This window comes from Grampus griseus (assembly GCF_964374135.1).
Source record: "Grampus griseus genome assembly, chromosome: 15".
Lineage (NCBI taxonomy): Eukaryota > Metazoa > Chordata > Mammalia > Artiodactyla > Delphinidae > Grampus > Grampus griseus.
In genome coordinates, this window is record NC_139009.1 from 34,222,018 (window position 1) to 34,240,056 (window position 18,039).

Here is an 18,039-nt window from a genome sequence, read left to right on the forward strand (position 1 = left end):
GCACAGCCAGATGGCGGCAGGGCTGGAGCAGGGAATTGATTCTTTTCTCTCTAAGTGAGGACTTTTCCGGGATGCTGGCCTTCAGGGCCTGGGCATAGGGGTGTGGAAGGGGCAAAGACCAGAGGGGCACACTCAGGTGCTGGATGAGGCAGGAGCTTTGCAAGCAGAGGACCTGCCTTTGGATTCGAACTTCATCTATTTCTCAGAAGTTAGTTACCACCCCAGAGCCTTGATTTCCTCACTAGTCAAGTGGGGATAACAACTCCTTTCCACTCTCACCTACCAGGGTTACTGCGAGTGCCCCAAAGGAGATAAAGTGATTGAAGCATAGTTGCAAACTGCAACAGGCTGCCCACATGCTTGATTCCAGGAAGCCAGGGCTGGACTCTTTGCACTGTTCCCACCCTTCCTTTGGGGGAGGTAGAAGGCTCAGAAATAGCCTTCACTTCTGTCCTCCCTGCTTCCCCTGGGATCGGGGCTGAGTGTTTTCTTCTTGGAAAAACAAAAAATCAAAGCAGTTGCAGAAAAACCCACGGTTCGTTTCTGCTTCCCCTCGGCTGCCCTTCTGCTCTTTGGGGCCAGGAGGAGAGGATGTCGCCAGAGGCCAGGGTTTGGCTGGGGGCCTTTCAGAGTCCTCACTGCCCTGCAAGGGCCACCAGGAGAGGTCTGGATGGCATCTGTCATGCGTTTAGAAGCCAACACTGGTAGTACTCTGAGGTGTGGGACCCTGATCTTCCTCGGGACACAGGGCAGGGAGAAGAGTCCAGCTTCTCCAGGCCAGGCTATCATGGCCTGAGAGCACCGGAACTGCCTGGACAAGCCAGAGAAACGTAGCCTCTCCTCTAAACCAGAAATAATTATTCATTTCAAATGACACCTTTCTGGCCATTTGCAAGATGGAGATCAGGACCCTTTGAGTCTCTTTTTTCCCCTTTAATGATCAGCAGAAGAGTTTTCAGGGTGTGTTTATCTTTTTCTGGAAACAAGGAAAGACCAGTTTAAGAGAAGAAACAAAACCTGTGGCCCACATGTTGTGTGGCATAGCCCGGGGACCCCAGATGGGAGCGGGCCGGGTCCTGGCCCTCTGCCCTGAGCTGGTGGCTGCTGACATGGCTTCCCACTCCAGACCTAGGGTCTTCGTCTGAGATGGTTAGGCAGGCCCACCTGTGTCTCCTAAAGCATGTCTGGGGGAAAGGAGGTCTTTACGCACAACTTAGTAATGGTAGCAGAAGGAACTTGTTGAGAAAACCTCACCTATAGTACAGATAAACTATATATGTTTCCCTAAACAGTTAAGCACTGCAGTCTCAGACAATACAAGGGTATGTGTCTGATGTTCATTTCCAATCCCTCCCCAATGAGGGATTGAGGAAGGAATGTTCCAGTCCCTGTTCTAGCCCAGGTTTCAGGCAGTATCTTTCTTCCGGTCCTCCTCTTGTTCCAAACCATCTTCAGTCTCCTGTGGTTCCATGCCAGCTGCTCCCTTTCTTCTTAGGGTCTGCAGCCTAGGAGCTCTTAGTTTCTCTGATCTCCCAAGGTTAGACTTAGAATACATTGTTTAGTAGGCATGGCTTCATAGCTCTATTTCTTTGCTGTTTGCTAGAGCACAGGCTTGTCTGGAGACTGGAAATAGTGGGTGGGACTCTCAGCCAGTGTACATTCTGCTGAAGAAGCTGGCTGTGCTAAGAGCCTTTTATCTGCCACTGCCGTGGTTGGTGTCGTTCTACTGGCAGCCTTGGGATTTGACACGGCAGGAAAGGCACAGCTTCTGAATATTGTGTCAAAGAGTTTTCCTCTCCTTTACAATAAAAACATTCTCTAAACTAATTACTATATGGCTAGTCACTATTAGCTATCTGTATACATACCCACACGTGTTACTGCAACATACTCACCCAAAGGCCAGGCATGAGGTGAAATTAGAAGCTACAGGCTTCTCTCCTAATGTGTGTTATAAGGGCTGGGTAGGGGGTTACCAGGGAGGATCCACGAAGTCTGATCGTGTAGTTAGGGTTTTTTTTTTTACATTATTTTTGATACATCTTTTTATTTTATTTTAGTTAAAAATTTTTTTAAGATATTTATTTTTATTTTTGGATACGTTGGATCTTTGTTGCTGCACACAGACTTTCTGTAGTTGTGGTGAGCAGGGGCTACTCTTGGTTGTGGTGCGTGGGCTTCTCATTGCGGTGGCTTCTCTTGTTGCAGAGCACGGGCTCTAGGCTCGCGGGCTTAAGTAGTTGTGGCGCGCGGGCTTAGTTGCTCCGGGGCATGTGGGATCTTTCCAGACCAAGGATCAAAGCCATGTCCCCTGCATTGGCAGACGGATTCTTAGCCACTGCACCACGAGGGAAGTCCTGGGGGTTTTGTTTGAGGGCTAAAAATCACTGCCCTCATGGGACTGAATTTCTAGTGTTGTGATGTGACTTCATTCATTGTCTGTGGGGTTTAGGTGTCAAGGTCCTCACTCAACACTGTGGTTGGTTTAAAATGGCTCAGGTAGCATCTTCCCTCCCCTACTCTCTCCTTTTTTTCCATCCTCTTCTACACAACCCTGGAGTTATTATCCTGCTCTTCAGTGATCAGACCCAAGACCCTCCTTGGGGAAGACCCAAGTTCTGGGGGCCACCATCCTAGGGCCTCCAGGTATGTGGTGACTATCTCTTAGGGCTTCGCTTGGCCTGTATGAAGGATATGAGGTCACAGAAGCACCCCTTCCTACCCACCCCCTAGATTTCTTCTCACCCCTTCCAGGGACATTGACTGTATGCTGAAGAGCAAACAACAAAGATACAATCTTAAAAGCAGGCAGAGAGAAAAGACACAGAAGACTGACAATTGACTTCTCAAGTGAAACAATGGAAGCCTAAAGATAATACTGTAATACCTTCAAAGCCCTGAAAGAGAATAACTACCAAGTGGAAGTCTATGGAAGCACAGAGATCCTTCCAAAATATAGAGGAAGTAAATATACTTTTAGAAGAACAACACTTGGTAAATCTCATCACCAGCTGACCCACACCAAAGGAAATACTAAAGGGTGTTCTTTAGGCAGATGGAAAATAAACTCAAATGTAATCTGGGAGATGCAGGAAGGAAGGAAGAACAATAGAAAAGGTGAATACATGTGTGAATGTAAATGAATATTGACTATAGTTACAACAATGATGATATCTTGTGGGGTTTTAAATGTATGGTGAATTAAAATATCTGAAATAACATATGATGATAGCATCTGTTGGAGGATGGTGGTAGAGTTAAAGCACTCTGAGGTCCTTGCATTGTCCAAGAAGTGATAGGCATACTTATTTGTAGCAGACTTTGATTAGTCAAAGACAGATGTTGCAACCATATCACATTAAAAAAAAATAGCAAAAACAGCAAAGTGTATTACTCTCAAAAGAGTGAGTCAAATGGCACTATAAAAACATTGAATCAATTCAAAAGGAGGCAAGAAAGGGTCACAACAGGCAGGATGAGTATAAAGCAAATAAGATGGTAGATTAAAGCCCAATATAACAGTAATTAAAATAAACATAGAAGGATTAAATACTCCACTTAAAATGTGTAATTGTCAGAGCAAATGACAAAACAAAACAAAATATATCCTGCTTACAAGAGATAGATTTTAAATATAAGTATACAGAAAGATTGGAAGAAAAAAATGGTAAAATACACTGTACAAAGAGAGTTGGGGTAGCTATAGTTATATCAAATGAAATAGATTTTAAGACAAAAAACCACTGCTAGAGTTAGTGATACTTCACAACAATACAAGGTTCAATTAACCAGAAAGCTAAAACAATTGTAAAGTTGTATGAATCTAATAATATTACCTCAAAGTAAACAAAGCAAAAGTGACAGAACTAAAAGGAGAAATAGAAAATCCACAGTCATATATGTGGGAGACTTTATATACCTCCTTCAGTGAGAGGTGTATGAATCAAGCAGAAAAAGTACCCAGTAAGGATACAGATATGAACAAGATAATGAACAAACATGAATTAATTGATATATGTAGAACACAGTTTCCAACAACTTCAAATATACATTTTTTGCAAGTGCAGATGGAATATTTACAAAAATTGACCCTATGTGAGGCCATAAAGCACATCTCAACAAGTTTCAAACGACTGAAATGAATATACTCACTGACTACACTGGAATTAAGCTTAAAAACCAGCAACAGAAAAGACAATTAGAAAATCCTCAAATGTTTGGAAATTAAACAATATATTTTTTTATATAACTGATGGTTAAAGAAGAAAACACAATAGAAATTAGAAAGAACTTTGAACTGAATGCTGATAAAAAGACTACATTGCAAAACATGAAGGATGTAGTTAAAGCCAGACTTCGAAGATGTATAGCCTCAAATGCTTATAGTAGAAAAGTAAGGCTGAAAATCAATTATTTATTTATTTATTTATTATAAATTTATTTATTTATTTATTATAAATTTATTTTTGGCTGCATTGGGTCTTTGTTGCTGTGCGCTAGTTGCCGTGAGCGAGGACTACTCTTCGTTGGGGTGCGCGGGCTTCTCATTGCGGTGGCTTCTCTTGTTGTGGAGCACAGGCTCTAGGCGTGTGGGCTTCAGTGGTTGTGGCGCACGAGCTCTAGAGCGCAGGCTCAGTAGTTGTGGCTCATGGGCTCTAGAGCACAGGCTCAGCAGTTGTGGTGCACAGACTTAGTTGCTCTACGGCATGTGGGATCTTCCCGGACCAAGGCTCGAACCCGTGTCTCCTGCATTGGCAGGCGGATTCTTAACCACTGCACCACCAGGGAAGCCCCTGAAAATCAATGATTTAAATATCCAGCTCAAGAAGTTAGAAAAATAAACTACACCCAAAGCAAACTAAATCCAAAGAAAGTAGCATGATAGAAATAATGAAGATGTGAGCATAAATTAATGAAATTTAAAACAAGCAAACAATAGAAAGAATCCACAAAGTTGATCTTATGAAAAGACCAGTAAAATTAATAAGGCTCTGCTCAAATTAATCAGGGAGAGAGAGAGAGAAACTAATGTCAACAATGAGAAAGAAGACTTTAATACAGACCCTACAGATTCTACAATAAGAGACTTTGATGGACTTTGAGCATCAGGGGCTCCTGTCCTGATTGGCTGGCTCTGGGTAAATCAGGGGATGGCCACCCAACACTGGCTCCCAGTGCCTCTGCCCTCTGCCCCTTCCCTGACCTGCTTTTAGGGGCAGTGACTGCTCGGCCGTTCACTGCTCTCATAGGACCCCTGGGCTCTCCCCCTGTGAGAGGGAGGGAACCTCAACTTCAGGAAAGGCAGGAAGCAAGCTTAAAAAAGCACATTCCTTGGCAGGTTAAAAAACATTTTTTTTTTAAGTGTAAAGACTTAACCTTTGCTAGGAAATGGTTGCGGTATTTTCTTTAAATGAAAAGAGACCATTGTGAATCGAACTTTGGAAAATACACAACATCCTGGTGCTGTTCTCCAGGGCGGTCTTAGGCAGCCCTTGTCAGGCCGGCTCTGCCTTTCCTCCAGATGGTCTCTCTATGCACAGTTGAAGGGGCTGGACCAGGGGACTGGTCCCTGGAAAGGTCACAAGAATGCTGAGCCCCTCCCCAGCCGGGGACCCCGGGCAGAAGGGACTTCTTGTTTCCTGCAGCGGACTCCATTCAGGATAAGCTCCATAATTTGTGGGCCCAGTGCAAAATGAAAATACCCTGGTTCCAAAACTAATAAGAATTTCGAGATGGCGACAGCAGAGCATTAAACCAAACATGGGGCCCTACTGGGCACGGGCCCTTGTAAGTGAGGGAACCTGTATGAGCACACAAGTCCCAGGCCAGGCCACCACTGATTCTGACAGATAATTTCACACTCATTCTGCAGGCTAACTTGAGTTTTTGAAACTTCTCTCTTGGGTGATACCTCCGGGGTTAGACACAGACCCCAGATGATACAGGGTGGGGGGGAACTCAGGGCTTCCTTTTGGGGTCCCATCCCCATCCCTGGCTCCCACATACCACAGCTGGCAACAATTTCCCAACCTGGCTTTTCGCTCAGATTTCTTTCCCTTCACATTTCATAGACCATACTCCTTGGTCGTGAAAACATTCTGGGTTTCATCTGCACTTGCTTGTAGGGCGGGATCTGGGGTAGTCAGGGAACGCAGAACGGCTGCACGGAGTGCTGGACTCCTTGACGCTCCTTGAGTTGTCTACAAGCCTCTTAGGGGGCCTACTGTAGATAGGACAGTACAAACACATGCTGATTTTGCAGCAAATTAAAACCATCTGAGGGCTTTCCTGGTGGCGCAGTGGTTGAGAGTCCGCCTGCTGATGCAGGGGACACGGGTTCGTGCCCCGGTCCGGGAAGATCCCACATGCCGCGGAGCGACTGGGCCCGTGAGCCATGGCCGCTGAGCCTGCGCGTCTGGAGCCTGTGCTCCGCAACGGGAGAGGCCACAACAGTGAGAGGCCCGCGTACCGCAAAAAAAAAAAAAAAAAAAAAAAAATCCGCTGTTTTCCCTGAATCCTAACACTTAGAGGTTTGTGTTTTTGCAGGAGTTACTGCCTTGCGTGCTACTTCCAGACTCGTGTAGCTCTCTGCCAAGCTGGGCCAAAGCATGTGTGCCCTTCAGGGCCTGGGAAGCCTACCATGTCCTAGGGTCAGTTTGACCTCCCAAGCCCAGACCCTCTCCAGAGCTGTGCTGTCCGAGACAGCGGCCACCAGCCGCTTGTGGCTCTTGACCACTTGAGATGCAGCTGCACTGAGCTGAGATGTGTTCTTCATGGTGAATACAAACTGGACTTTGAACAAAGGCTTAGCACAGAAGAGTGCAAGAGATCTCATTCATAATTTTCCACGTTGATTACATATTGAAATGACAATATTCTATAGTGGATAAAATAATTTATTAAAGTTAATTTCATGTTTATAATGTAGCAATTAGAAAGTTTTAAATGATCCACATGGCTTGCACCTGTGGCTTGTGTCTTATTTCTATTGGCTAGCACTGCTCTAAAGCCCTTCTTGTTGTATTTCCATGTCCAAGCCTGTGTAGATTTTACACACACATACACACACACACACACACACACACACACACACACACACACCCCTACCTTAGCAACTGGCAGAACCTTGGAAGGACAACCAGGCGCAGTGAGCTTGTGTGACTTGACCCCAAACGCCATCTTCTCTAGGAAGACTCCGTAGAATGTCCCAGGGCCACCTCACATTACCAACCCAGGGGGCTTAGTTTGGTGATGTCAGAGTGTGGGCTCCAGAGTCTAGATGACTTGGATTCTAGGCCTGGCTCTACCATGTATGAGCTACATACCCTAGAATGAGTGACTTACCACTTCATGCCTTGCTTTTCTCATCTGTAGAATGGGAATTGTAACACCCTAGTGCAGAATCAGGATGGTGATCTAGGTGTCTACCTCCCTCACAGGGCTGTTGTGAATGTTGATTAGGTCGAGGCACAGAAAGCCCTTCGCACAGAGGCATTCGCCGTACTGCAAGCCTGCTGTAGACATCGTGGGCCTGATCTGGCCTCTGGACTTTCATAGCAGCCTCTCAGGAAGGAAGGGGCCAGAGTGAGGGCACCAAGTAAGTGTAGGAACTGTGACCCTGGGGAGGGTCCAAGGTGAGTGGAGAGACCTTGTACTAGCCAGGACACAATGCCAGAGGTTGGAATCCAGAGAGGGTCCAGTCAGGATGCCAAATTGGAGGACCTGGGATAGGTGGGGCTTGAGAGAAGCCGGATTGATGATGCGGAGTCAGATGAGTGAGAAATGGACAGTACTGCTCTCAGTTTTTGAACTCAAAGCATTCCCCCCGACTGGAGCCGGACCAATGGGTAAGACTGAGGGGGTGGATTCAGATCATGTTGCAAGTTCTAAATGGGGTCTAGGGAGGCAGATCTGGGGTGTCGAGCTCATTTTTTTTCTTTGCAATCTTGCTCCTCTAAGGCAACTGAATTAAGATAATGTTTGTTGATGAATAAATCCCAAAATGTCAATAGCTGAGCACAACAGACTTTAATTCTCAATCATAACCATTCAAGGTGGATGTTCCTGGCCAGCAGGGGGCCTTCTTTGTGGTAATCCAGGGATCCAGGCTCCTTGCATCAATGCTCCGCCCTCCCTCATGGCCTCGGGGTTCTCTGCATCCTGCAGGCAGACAGGGAAGAAATAGAGAAGGCAACTCTCTTAACCACCTTGGCCAGGATGTGATAGCTCACATTCCTGCCATGAGAACCAGTCTTATGGTCTTCCCAGATGCAAGAGTGGCCGGGAGATGACGACTCTGCACGGCGCAAGGGAGAGCACTGGTTTACGGTGGCCGTCTCTCCCTGCTCCCACTCTCTAGGGAGAGCTGACCCAGCAACCTGGCCTCCTTTCTCCCTACCAGGCCCCACCCTTCCCCAAGCCACCTGCTGGTCACCATGGCCAGGCCAGGTTCTGAGGGGGCTGCTGAAGAGGAACAGAGGAAACACAAGTGGACACTCACTAGGGAACAACACAGGCAGATGCACTCCATGCTCACACCGTGGCCTCACACTTCAGGCAGCCTCCTTCTCAGAGCCCCTCAAACCACACCAGGCTCTGGCCTTTAGAGACACAGAGCGCTGTGAGCCGGGCCTGCAGTGTGGGTCTGAGGAGGGTGTGGGCAGATAGCTTCCTGGGGCTCCTCCTGTCCAGGCCAAAGGCAGCCAGAAGGGATCTCAGAGGGATCCCCTGGGATTTTCTGGGCTGCTCTCCCTGGGTACCCTGGTGACTGTGCTGGTAATATCCCAAGTCCCCGCTGGTCAAGACTGGATCAAGGGGGAGCGGTGTGGGTGGGATGGAGGGCAGGGATGACTTATCATCTGACCCAGGCCTTGTGCCTCCAACCAGGGCTTCTTACACACCTGCTGGCTCCCGAGGACGACATGAAGGATAACAGGGCTGGCTGGGCTTCAAGCTGCTCATGATCTATGCGTAGGATGACCAGATGTCACTACTTTTGTCTGATGCAGAGTATGTGTCAGGCCCCTCAAAGAGGGGGTAAACAGTGAAGGCCAGAGGGGATCACATGAGCGAGTCAGTCCTTCCCTTTGGGGCAACCAGGGAAGGCTTCCTGGAGGCTGAGGCCTGGAGGCTGAGACTTGAAGGATAGGTAGGGAGGAAGCCCTCTGGGATTCCCAACAGTATTCCCATGTGTGTGGTGTGGTGCTTTGTCATTTCCAAAGCCAGCTAGGCAGGCAAGGCAGACAGGGAGGCAGGGTCAATCGCTTCCATTTGATAGGGGAAGAAGGTGAGGACCAGAGTGGCCGAGCTCCTGGCCCAAGGCTGCACAGAGGTTTGTGAGTGAGAACGCAGATGGCCTAGCAGCTCTGGGTTCTTTGTGTCGATATAAGCTTGATGAGCATGTTTCTTCCTCAAGGCTGGTCAGGGCTGGGTCCCCAGGTGGGGCTGGGAAACTCTCATCTGGGGGCAGGTCCTCCCTGCAGGCTTCTTGGGGCTGGGTGCTCAGCCTCCCCTACAGAACATGTGTTTCCTGTTTTCCTTCCCCCTCTGGCTCAGGACGAAGAACAGGGTTTTCCTGAGCGGAAGAGCCTCAAAGACCTGGCCCACTCCCAGCTAGTTCTGGCCAATCCGCCTGCTCATGGCTCTTGTTACTCAGGGTGATGAACCCCCTCACCTAACCATCCAAGGATCTTTGTGGCCATTATTTCCCCTCACTTTCCCCAAACTCCTGAAACCTGGAATTCGAACCCATGGCCTTGACTGCCAACTTGGTGTTCTTTGAAGACCCTTTGCTGACCAGCCAAGCTCCTTGGCAAAACCTGGGGCTTTGTGCTGCCCTGAAGCCTAGGAGCCAGGGCTACGGGGCAGGTCTCTGGGCCCCAGGGCCTGCATGAGGCAAGTCAGGACTTTGGCCAGCCCTTCAGCCCTGGAAGGTTCTGAGCCTGTCACCCCCATGGTTTCCCACTTGTCCTGGGTGGAGGCTGGGGCCAGTGGGTGACATTACCCCCTTCTCCAGCCTGTATCTTGTGAGATTGGCATGATCTTGGGCTCAGTACATAACTCTTCTCTGAACCACGGAGTCAGCATCTTGTCCATTGTCTGGTCCCTGCTCCTTGGATGGAAGAGATACATGGGCTAAAAGAAGAGGAAGGGCAGGAGAGCATACCAGGTATGCAGAGCCTCGGACCCCAGTGCTGGCATGGGCATTAAAGAAGAAAGGCTGGATTTCACAGGAGCAAGAATAGAATGGTGGTTGCCATTCTGTTGGGGGAGGGGAAAATGGGGTGAGGAAGGTCAAAGAGTACAAACTTTCAGTTGTAAGAAGAGTAAGTTCTGAGGCTCTAACGTACAGCCTGGTGACTCTAGTTAATAGTACGGTATTAGAGACTTGAACGTTGCAGAGAGTAGATCTTAAGCACTCTCACCACACACACAAAAAGTTAACTATGTTAACCGTGAAATGATGGATGTGTTAATTATCTTGATCTTAATAATCATTCCACAATGTATACGTATATCAAATCATCACATTGTGTACTTTAAATATATACAATCATGTGTCCATTATTCCTCAGTGAAGTTAAAAGAAAAAAAAGGAAGGTGGCAGCCAGTGCCCCCTACACACTGTGACTCCCACCCTGTGAGTGGAGAGTAGGAAGGAAGGCCCTTCTGCATTTCCTCGCCTGCCCCATCCCACCCCCCACAAGGAGGCCCTGAGGGGACCCCAGTCCTGGGCTTCCTGACAGTCCAGGAAGGCTGTCTGATGAGGTGCTGGGTATGAAAACGTTGTGGGGAGGGGTGGCAAAGGTGTATCTGGGTATAGACATCTGTGGGGTGCTCCTGTGTGAGCTGGGTGCTGGGCATGTGAGGGCGGGGTTCAGGCCCTGCCTTGGCCTACAGCCCATGGACAGGCCTGGGGCCTGGGACCTGGGGGGAGACAACTGCCTCTGATGACCCGGCCTTGGGCTTTGAAGTCCTCCTTCCTTCTGGAGGCTCCAGGCAGGAGCAGCCCAGGTTTATTAGGTACAGGTTTATCTGGGGCTAATTTAACTTGTTAAGATAATTGTGCCAGCGGCTGCAGCCCGAGGCCCCCGCGTCAGTAATTACCCTTCTCCTCACCTCTTTCATCTCCAAGGGCTGCTCCCCCTTTGCAGAGCCGTACTGGGCCCCTCATTTGTTGGGTCCTTCCAAGGCCTCGGGAGGGGCCCTGGCGATGCTTTCACATGGTCTCATATTTTTGTAAAAACTTGAAAAAGTGTGTTATTTCGACCACAGTCATTGAAGGCTGCTGTTTCTTTTCCCCCTGACTTTCCCCCTGTCACATTTTCCCTCCTGTTAGGTGGTGTTGGAATAGCTGTGGGCATTTTTGGGATCCAGCTTAGGGAAACTTGAGTTGGGGATGCGTTTAGTGTGGGCGAATGGGCGGGTGTTTATGTGGGATGCAATATATGTATATAGTGTTTCATGAATGTGGCTCTTGGTCACTTCTGTGTCTCGTTACAGTTATTGGGGGAGGAATGGTTTCCAGGAATTCAACTACTTCCCGTGGTGCTGACTCACCTGGTGTGATGCAGTGAGAACGTGTCCTATGGCTCTCAGGACAGGAAGCTGTGGGAAGTGGTAGGGAAATAAGATTTGAAATGTACAGAGCCAGAGGCTAGTCTGTGGAAAGTTCTTTTAATCTTACAGCTCCTATATGAAACTTGTTAAGGATTTACCCAACTGACAACAGTCCTAAAAATTCACATGACATTGGTTGAGAAGCTGAAATAAACGTTCCTAAATTCTGAATAACAAAGTGCATAGTTCGCTCAACTATATTAGGAGGAAGGACCATTCTATACTCTGTATAGAAAGTGCGCCGTATGAGGAGGCAAAGAGAACATACAGCCCAAAGTGTAGAGGATGTGTCGCTGAGGGAATTTATTAAAATATCATTTTTCTGTTTTTTGTGTAGTTGGCAGCTTTTAAAAAAACGAGTGAGTGATGGGACTTCTAGAAAAGGATGAGAAGCATTTTAAAGAAATAAATTTTCACTTTTACCCTACTTTTGTATTTTGTTTTTGGTTTCTTAAAGACGGCTCTCTAAGTTGTATAAGTTTCAGGCCCCACAAAACTTGGATCCATTTCGGTGCTGCTGACATTTGTCTGTGTTTATGGGGTGAGGGAGCGCCCCTGTCTCCCCCTGGCCCTGAGGATGCCCTGAGTCAGGACGCAGGGCTGGGGAGGGGCCTAGTGGACTCAGCCACTGTCCACGTCTTTCCTGTGGCCCAGGAGGACCTGCTGGAACAGCTGGACTCTTTTGCAAGGCTTCTCAGGCTGTCAGAACTTCCTGAAGGTAGGAGGTGAGTGAGTTGGTACCCTAAAGGCCCTTAGATCTCTCTCCATGTGTGTCTGCAGGCAGTGCAGAGGACCACAGGGAGTGGAAGACATTCTTACACCATTGTTATCAAGTATTTCTGTTGAATGATTATTTCTTTAATGTTCATCTCCCTGAGTAGACTGTAAGCTCCGTGAGGACAGGAACCTTGTTTGTCTCTCTCACCACTGTAATCCCAGAACCTAGCACAGCAGCTGGTATAGAGTGGGGCTTAATAAACTTTTATCAGAAGAATGAGTTGAGGGCTTCCCTGGTGGCGCAGTGGTTGGGAGTCCGCCGGCCGATGCAGGGGACACGGGTTCGTGCCCCGGTCCAGGAGGATCCCACATGGCGCAGAGCGGCTGGGCCCGTGAGCCATGGCCGCTGGGCCTGCGCGTCCGGAGCCTGTGCTCCGCAACGGGAGAGGCCACAACAGTGAGAGGCCCGTGTACCGCAAAAAAAAAAAAAAAAAAAAGAATGAGTTGAATAAATAAATAAACGCACAAGGGCAGATGGAGGGAGCCAGGCAGGGCTGCCAAGCCCTTCTCTCATCTCTAAGTCAGGAGCTCCAGGAGCTCCTGTGCAGACTTGTGGATGGTGTGTGTACGTGTGTGTGTGTGTGTCCATGGATGCGCCGTCTTAGGGCCATCTGTGCCATCGAGGAGCTGGAAGGCTGCAGGGGGCGGGGCAAGGAGCAAGGAGTGATTGAGGTGATGACAATGATAGAGGAAGGAGGAGAGGATCAGGTGATGAGGATGATGAAGAACTAGCAATTCTCATGAAATCTGAACCCAAACCCTGGAAGTCAGGAAGGGCTGTGAGGCCTGGAAGAAGATGGCATCAGCCATCTGGCTGGAGTGAATGAGACAGGACATGCCTGCTCATCAAGGTTCAGGGATGGAAAGGTTCTAGATAGAGGTCTAAAGACCCCCGAAAATGTTGGGCTACCATCCACTGGGGCATTTTGGCCATTATCCCCTTCGTCATGCTGATGTGTGTGAGTGTGTGTAGGGGGTGTGAGGGAGGGGGAGTGGCTCTGAGCCCTTGCATCCACTTGGTTCCAGGACACCTGCTTTTGCTGGTTTTCTACATTCAGGTCCCTCAATAAAGGATCCTGACAGTAGAAAAGGTTTGGAAACGATCTATTTGGAACAAGCCATTGCAAAGCCAGGTTTTTGTGTTTTTTAAAAATTTATTTATTTAATTTATTTATTTTTGGCTGCATTGGGTCTTTGTTGCTGTGCACGGGACAAAGCCAGTTTTTATTGGTCTCTCTGTGTGGGTTTTTAATGTATCACACACCAGTTGTTTTTTAGTGTAATACTATTAGTTCATATTTTTTTTAAAAATCTAAAATCAGAGTAATTTGTCTTGAAACCACCCAGAGAGTTCTATGCTACATTAAAATTCCAAATAGAACAAAGGGACACTCATTTAGAGAGCATTTTTGTTTTTACATTTCCATAATTCTCAAGAGGAGAAAGAAAACGCTAATCAACACAGCAAAGCTTCTTCTGAAGCTCTAGTTCTACTTCAAAGAGCACAAGAGCATTGAAAGGAATACAGCCGATGGTGTGGGAGTCTCCTTCTATACCTGATGAGAGTAAAGGAGGCTTTCGTTTAAAAAAATGAAAGTGAATGCTTACTATCAAAAAAAAGGCCTCAGTCTCTGCCCATTTCTGCCAGAAAGAAACAAAGAGCTATAAACAAATTAAAAATTTATTAAACAAGAGATAGATTTTTTTTTCCCCTTATGATGATATCAAAAGAAGAATTTGGTGTTAGTTATAACTCTCTCCTCACTGTTGCCCTGAATGGTGTAGAATCAGAAAGAGCACTCACAACAATGGGGAAAATTTGCACACAGACGTGCTTGCCTTAACAATGACACAATTTTTTTTTCAGGATTGTATTAAAAAGATCAAATAATATTTAATTTTCATAGTTAATTACATTTCTTGTTTATCCTTTGAATAATAATAATTATTTGAATAATTATTTATTTTAAAATGTTTGTCTCCTAATGATTTATTCTGAATTAATATTAAGTTTAATGTTTATATGTCTATAAATGAATGTTTTACTTCACGTTTTATCTGTTTATTAATTTTGAAATTAAAATAAATTTAATGTTTAGTTTGACTGATTTAGAAATTTATTAATAATTCTGAACACTTAAAATACATGTATTAAGTAATTCTGTATTTTGGTTTTATTAAAAAACTAAGTATAGCCCATACTGCAACCACCATGTGGAAAAATAACCTTGTCCTGACACAAAGGACAAAGCGCAGAGAAGTTAAGGGGACTTACCCGAAGGTCATGTGGCTGTTTAGTGAATGGCAGAGGATGACATATAAATCCAGCTCTTCCTATGCTAAGCCTAGAGCATGCACCCCCGCCCTGTGCCGCCAGGCCCTCTGACCCAGGAACACCAGTGTGGTTCCTCCTCATCTGTGTTCCCAGTCACGTCCCTGTTGAAACCCCAATCCTAAGGCAGGACTGAGTCCCGCTACTCTTAGAGACGATGAAACCACAAGACCCAGAACCAACTCTCTTGCCTGTCAGCTCCCATCCACATGCGTGGATGCTGGGGACCCAAGAAGAGAGAGAAGTGGGAGTCAAGAGTCAATAAGTCAGAGAGGCAGGGTCTGACCTCTACGAGAGGGCCAGATGCAGAACCAGGTGGTTTCTGCTGTCTGCCTGCACGTCCTGGTGCTGTGCTGTGGTGTCACACACGTCTGTTTTGTGCTGAGTCGGTGCTGTATTCTTACTGTCGGGTGATGCACTGCAGGGAGTGGGGGCCGTTGCTCGCTGCCCAGTCCCTGGTGTATCACATGTGTCATGTGAAGGCCCAGCTTAGAGCACTTTCCCAGAGAGACCCCGGGGCTGGTCCTGGTGACCCAGATCTATCCCGTAGCTTCACTCCAGGTCTGACTTGCTCACAAACATCACCCTCAACTCCCAATTCGCAAGCCTAGGGCCCCATTCCCGGGCAGGCCCAGCTGCAGGCCACTCTGCTAATTAATGACTGCTGATTGGCCCAAGAGGTGCACTCATTATGCCCAGTAGAGATCAAAGCCAGGCCCAATAATCTGCTAAACGAGATGTCAGATTAGGGCATTCTTCTGGGCTATTAGAAAGATTTTTCTCCCTGGGTAAAGGCCTGTCAGGGCATATGACCCTGTCACCCACCATGAGCTGAGCCAGAGGGGGGATCTGCAGCCTTTCTGCTCCTCTCACTTTGAATGTGGCCATTTAATGGGACAGCCCCACCCCAGGGGCCTGCATGATCCCCAGGGAGGTCACAAAATGGGAGGAGAGTCATGTTTGGGCAGAGTCACCTCTGCCTCTTCATTCTTGGGGTTGCTGAGGGTCAGGGGGAACTGTGGACCTCCCTGGATCCCTGTGCTTTCAGCTGTACTATGGGCATACTGCCTCAGTTTACCTCCTAGGGCTGGGGGTCAAGTTTAGTGTTGATACCAGTCCCTCTTCTCAGGAACAAGCCCCAGACTGACACTTATTTCAAACTGAAACCCCTAGCCCAACTTTCTCACTCCGGGTTTGAGAATGGAGCCCCAGTTTTTAGTATTAGTGCTAATAGCTATTTTTAAAATATATATATTTATTTATTTGGCTGTGCTGGGTCTTAGTTGAGGCACATGGGATCTTCATTGCCGAGTTGGGATCTTTAGTTGTGGCATGGGGGATCTAGTTCCCTGACCAGGAATCGAACCCGGGCCCCCTGCAATGGGAGCACAGAGTCTTGACCTCTGGACCACCAGGGAAGTTCCAGTGCTAATATCTATTAATGGCTACCATTGATCAAATGCAGAGAGTATCGTGCACTGTGCTGGCTAAATTCTGATTTTATTTATAATGTCTGAAAACACTACGAGTTAGGTATTATTAACATCCTCTATGAAACATGAGCAGAGCAAGGCTCAGTAAATTGTCCAGGTTACTCAGCTGAGCAGCAGCTCCAGTGGTGGGTCCTGATTGGCTGAAGTCAATCAGCAAGTTGATTGGCTTAGAGAAAGGCACGTGACCTAATTTTGGCCAATGAGAGAGCACTAATCACTAGACTAAGGGAGGTCCTAGGAAAGGAAATCTTTCTCCCTGGATGGTGTGGGGTATGGATGGGAGGTCTGGGACTGCTGAAGCTATTTTTCTCTCACCAGAGAAGAATCTGGAGCTGTTGGAGGGTGGGTAGCATGGGACCATGTGGGGCCAGCGTGGTGGGTCTTTGGAATCGTAGTTTGAGCCATTGAATTGAACTAAGCCAAATGAGTGAATGAATACATTGTCTTTATTGTTTAAACCAGTTTGAGTCGGGCTTCCTGAGACTTGCAAGTAAAAGTCTGGTATATGGCCCCTGTCCCAGAGGAACCAGACCTGCCCTGTGGGTCTGGGCCCCAAGAGTCAGCTCAGGGGTGAGCTCACCTGGGAAGCCAGGAGGCTCTTGGAAGCTGGCTTGGCAGTCTGCCACATAGTGTGGTTACCGCTTGTCCTGCCGGCCACTGTCCCAGCTGCCACCTCAACCCAACTTGGCTACCGCCTGACCTGCCACCCCTCCTTTGCCTGATCACTGTCTCCCACCATCCTCCATCCTGCCCAGCCTAGTTGGGATGCCCAGATTCAGCCCAGGCCTGGATGAGCCCTCTGTGTTGGTTAGGATTAGGTTTGATTGCAAGAAACAGACATTCAAAGTGACAATGGCTTAAACAAGATAGAAAGCTATTTTAACAGAAAGTACGTGACATCCTCAAGATGGGTGTTCATGGTTGGTGTGGCAGCTTGGCTCCACCAGTGTTCATTTGTACCTTCACTCTTTTTACATTGATCGACTTTGTAAAGGAGAGATTTCTCTCCTTTAGCAGTCTTTTCAGAGAACCAGGTTTTTGGTTTTATTGTTACTTGCTATGTCCATTTTCTATTTCATTAATCTCTGTTCTCATCCTTATTATTTCTTTCCTTCTTCATTATTTGGGTTTACTTTGTTGTTTCCCTCCTCCCTAACTTGAGCTGGACAATTAACTCTAAGTCGTAGCCTTGACTTTTCTTACATAAGCCGTAAGTGAAAATGCGGATTTTCTCTCTAACATCCCTGTAGATGCATCAAGAAATTTAGAAATGTCGTTATGTTAATTATTGTTAGGTTCTAAAGATTTTCTCATTTCCATTATAATTTCTTCTTTAACACTTGAGTTATTTAGGAATGTGTTTATCAATTTACAAAATAATGTCTTAAAAGTAATTTCTTGCTGTCAATTTCTAATTTCTAGTTTGTGCATAATACACAGTCAGTCTTTATAAGTATTCCAAGAAAAAAAAGAAGAATATAATGACCGAGTGAAGTGTTCTATATTTGTCCATTACGTTAAGATTGTTAATTTAAATCATTACTAATAGTATCTCTTTGCTCTCTCAGTTATAGAGAGATCCGCTGCGATTGTAGAAACGTTGGTTCCTTTTTTGTAATTCTGTCAAACTTTATATATTTTGCAGTCATGTTGTTAGGTGTCTACACATTAAAAAATCTTCTATCTTTCCTAGTGAATTCCCTTTCATTATTACGTATCGATCCTCTTTATTCCTAATTATGCCTTTTGCCTTAAAATCTCTTTTATCTGATATTGATATTACTGTACCAGCTTTCTTCCCGTGATTATTTTTTGTTA

General features: G+C 46.7%; 1 long non-coding RNA gene across 1 annotated transcript in view; it reads left to right on the top strand.

Annotated features, from left to right (window-relative positions):
* LOC309834017 overlaps positions 1 to 18,039 on the top strand; it is a 159,448-nt gene that overhangs the window by 53,926 nt on the left and 87,483 nt on the right. The window lies entirely within an intron of this gene.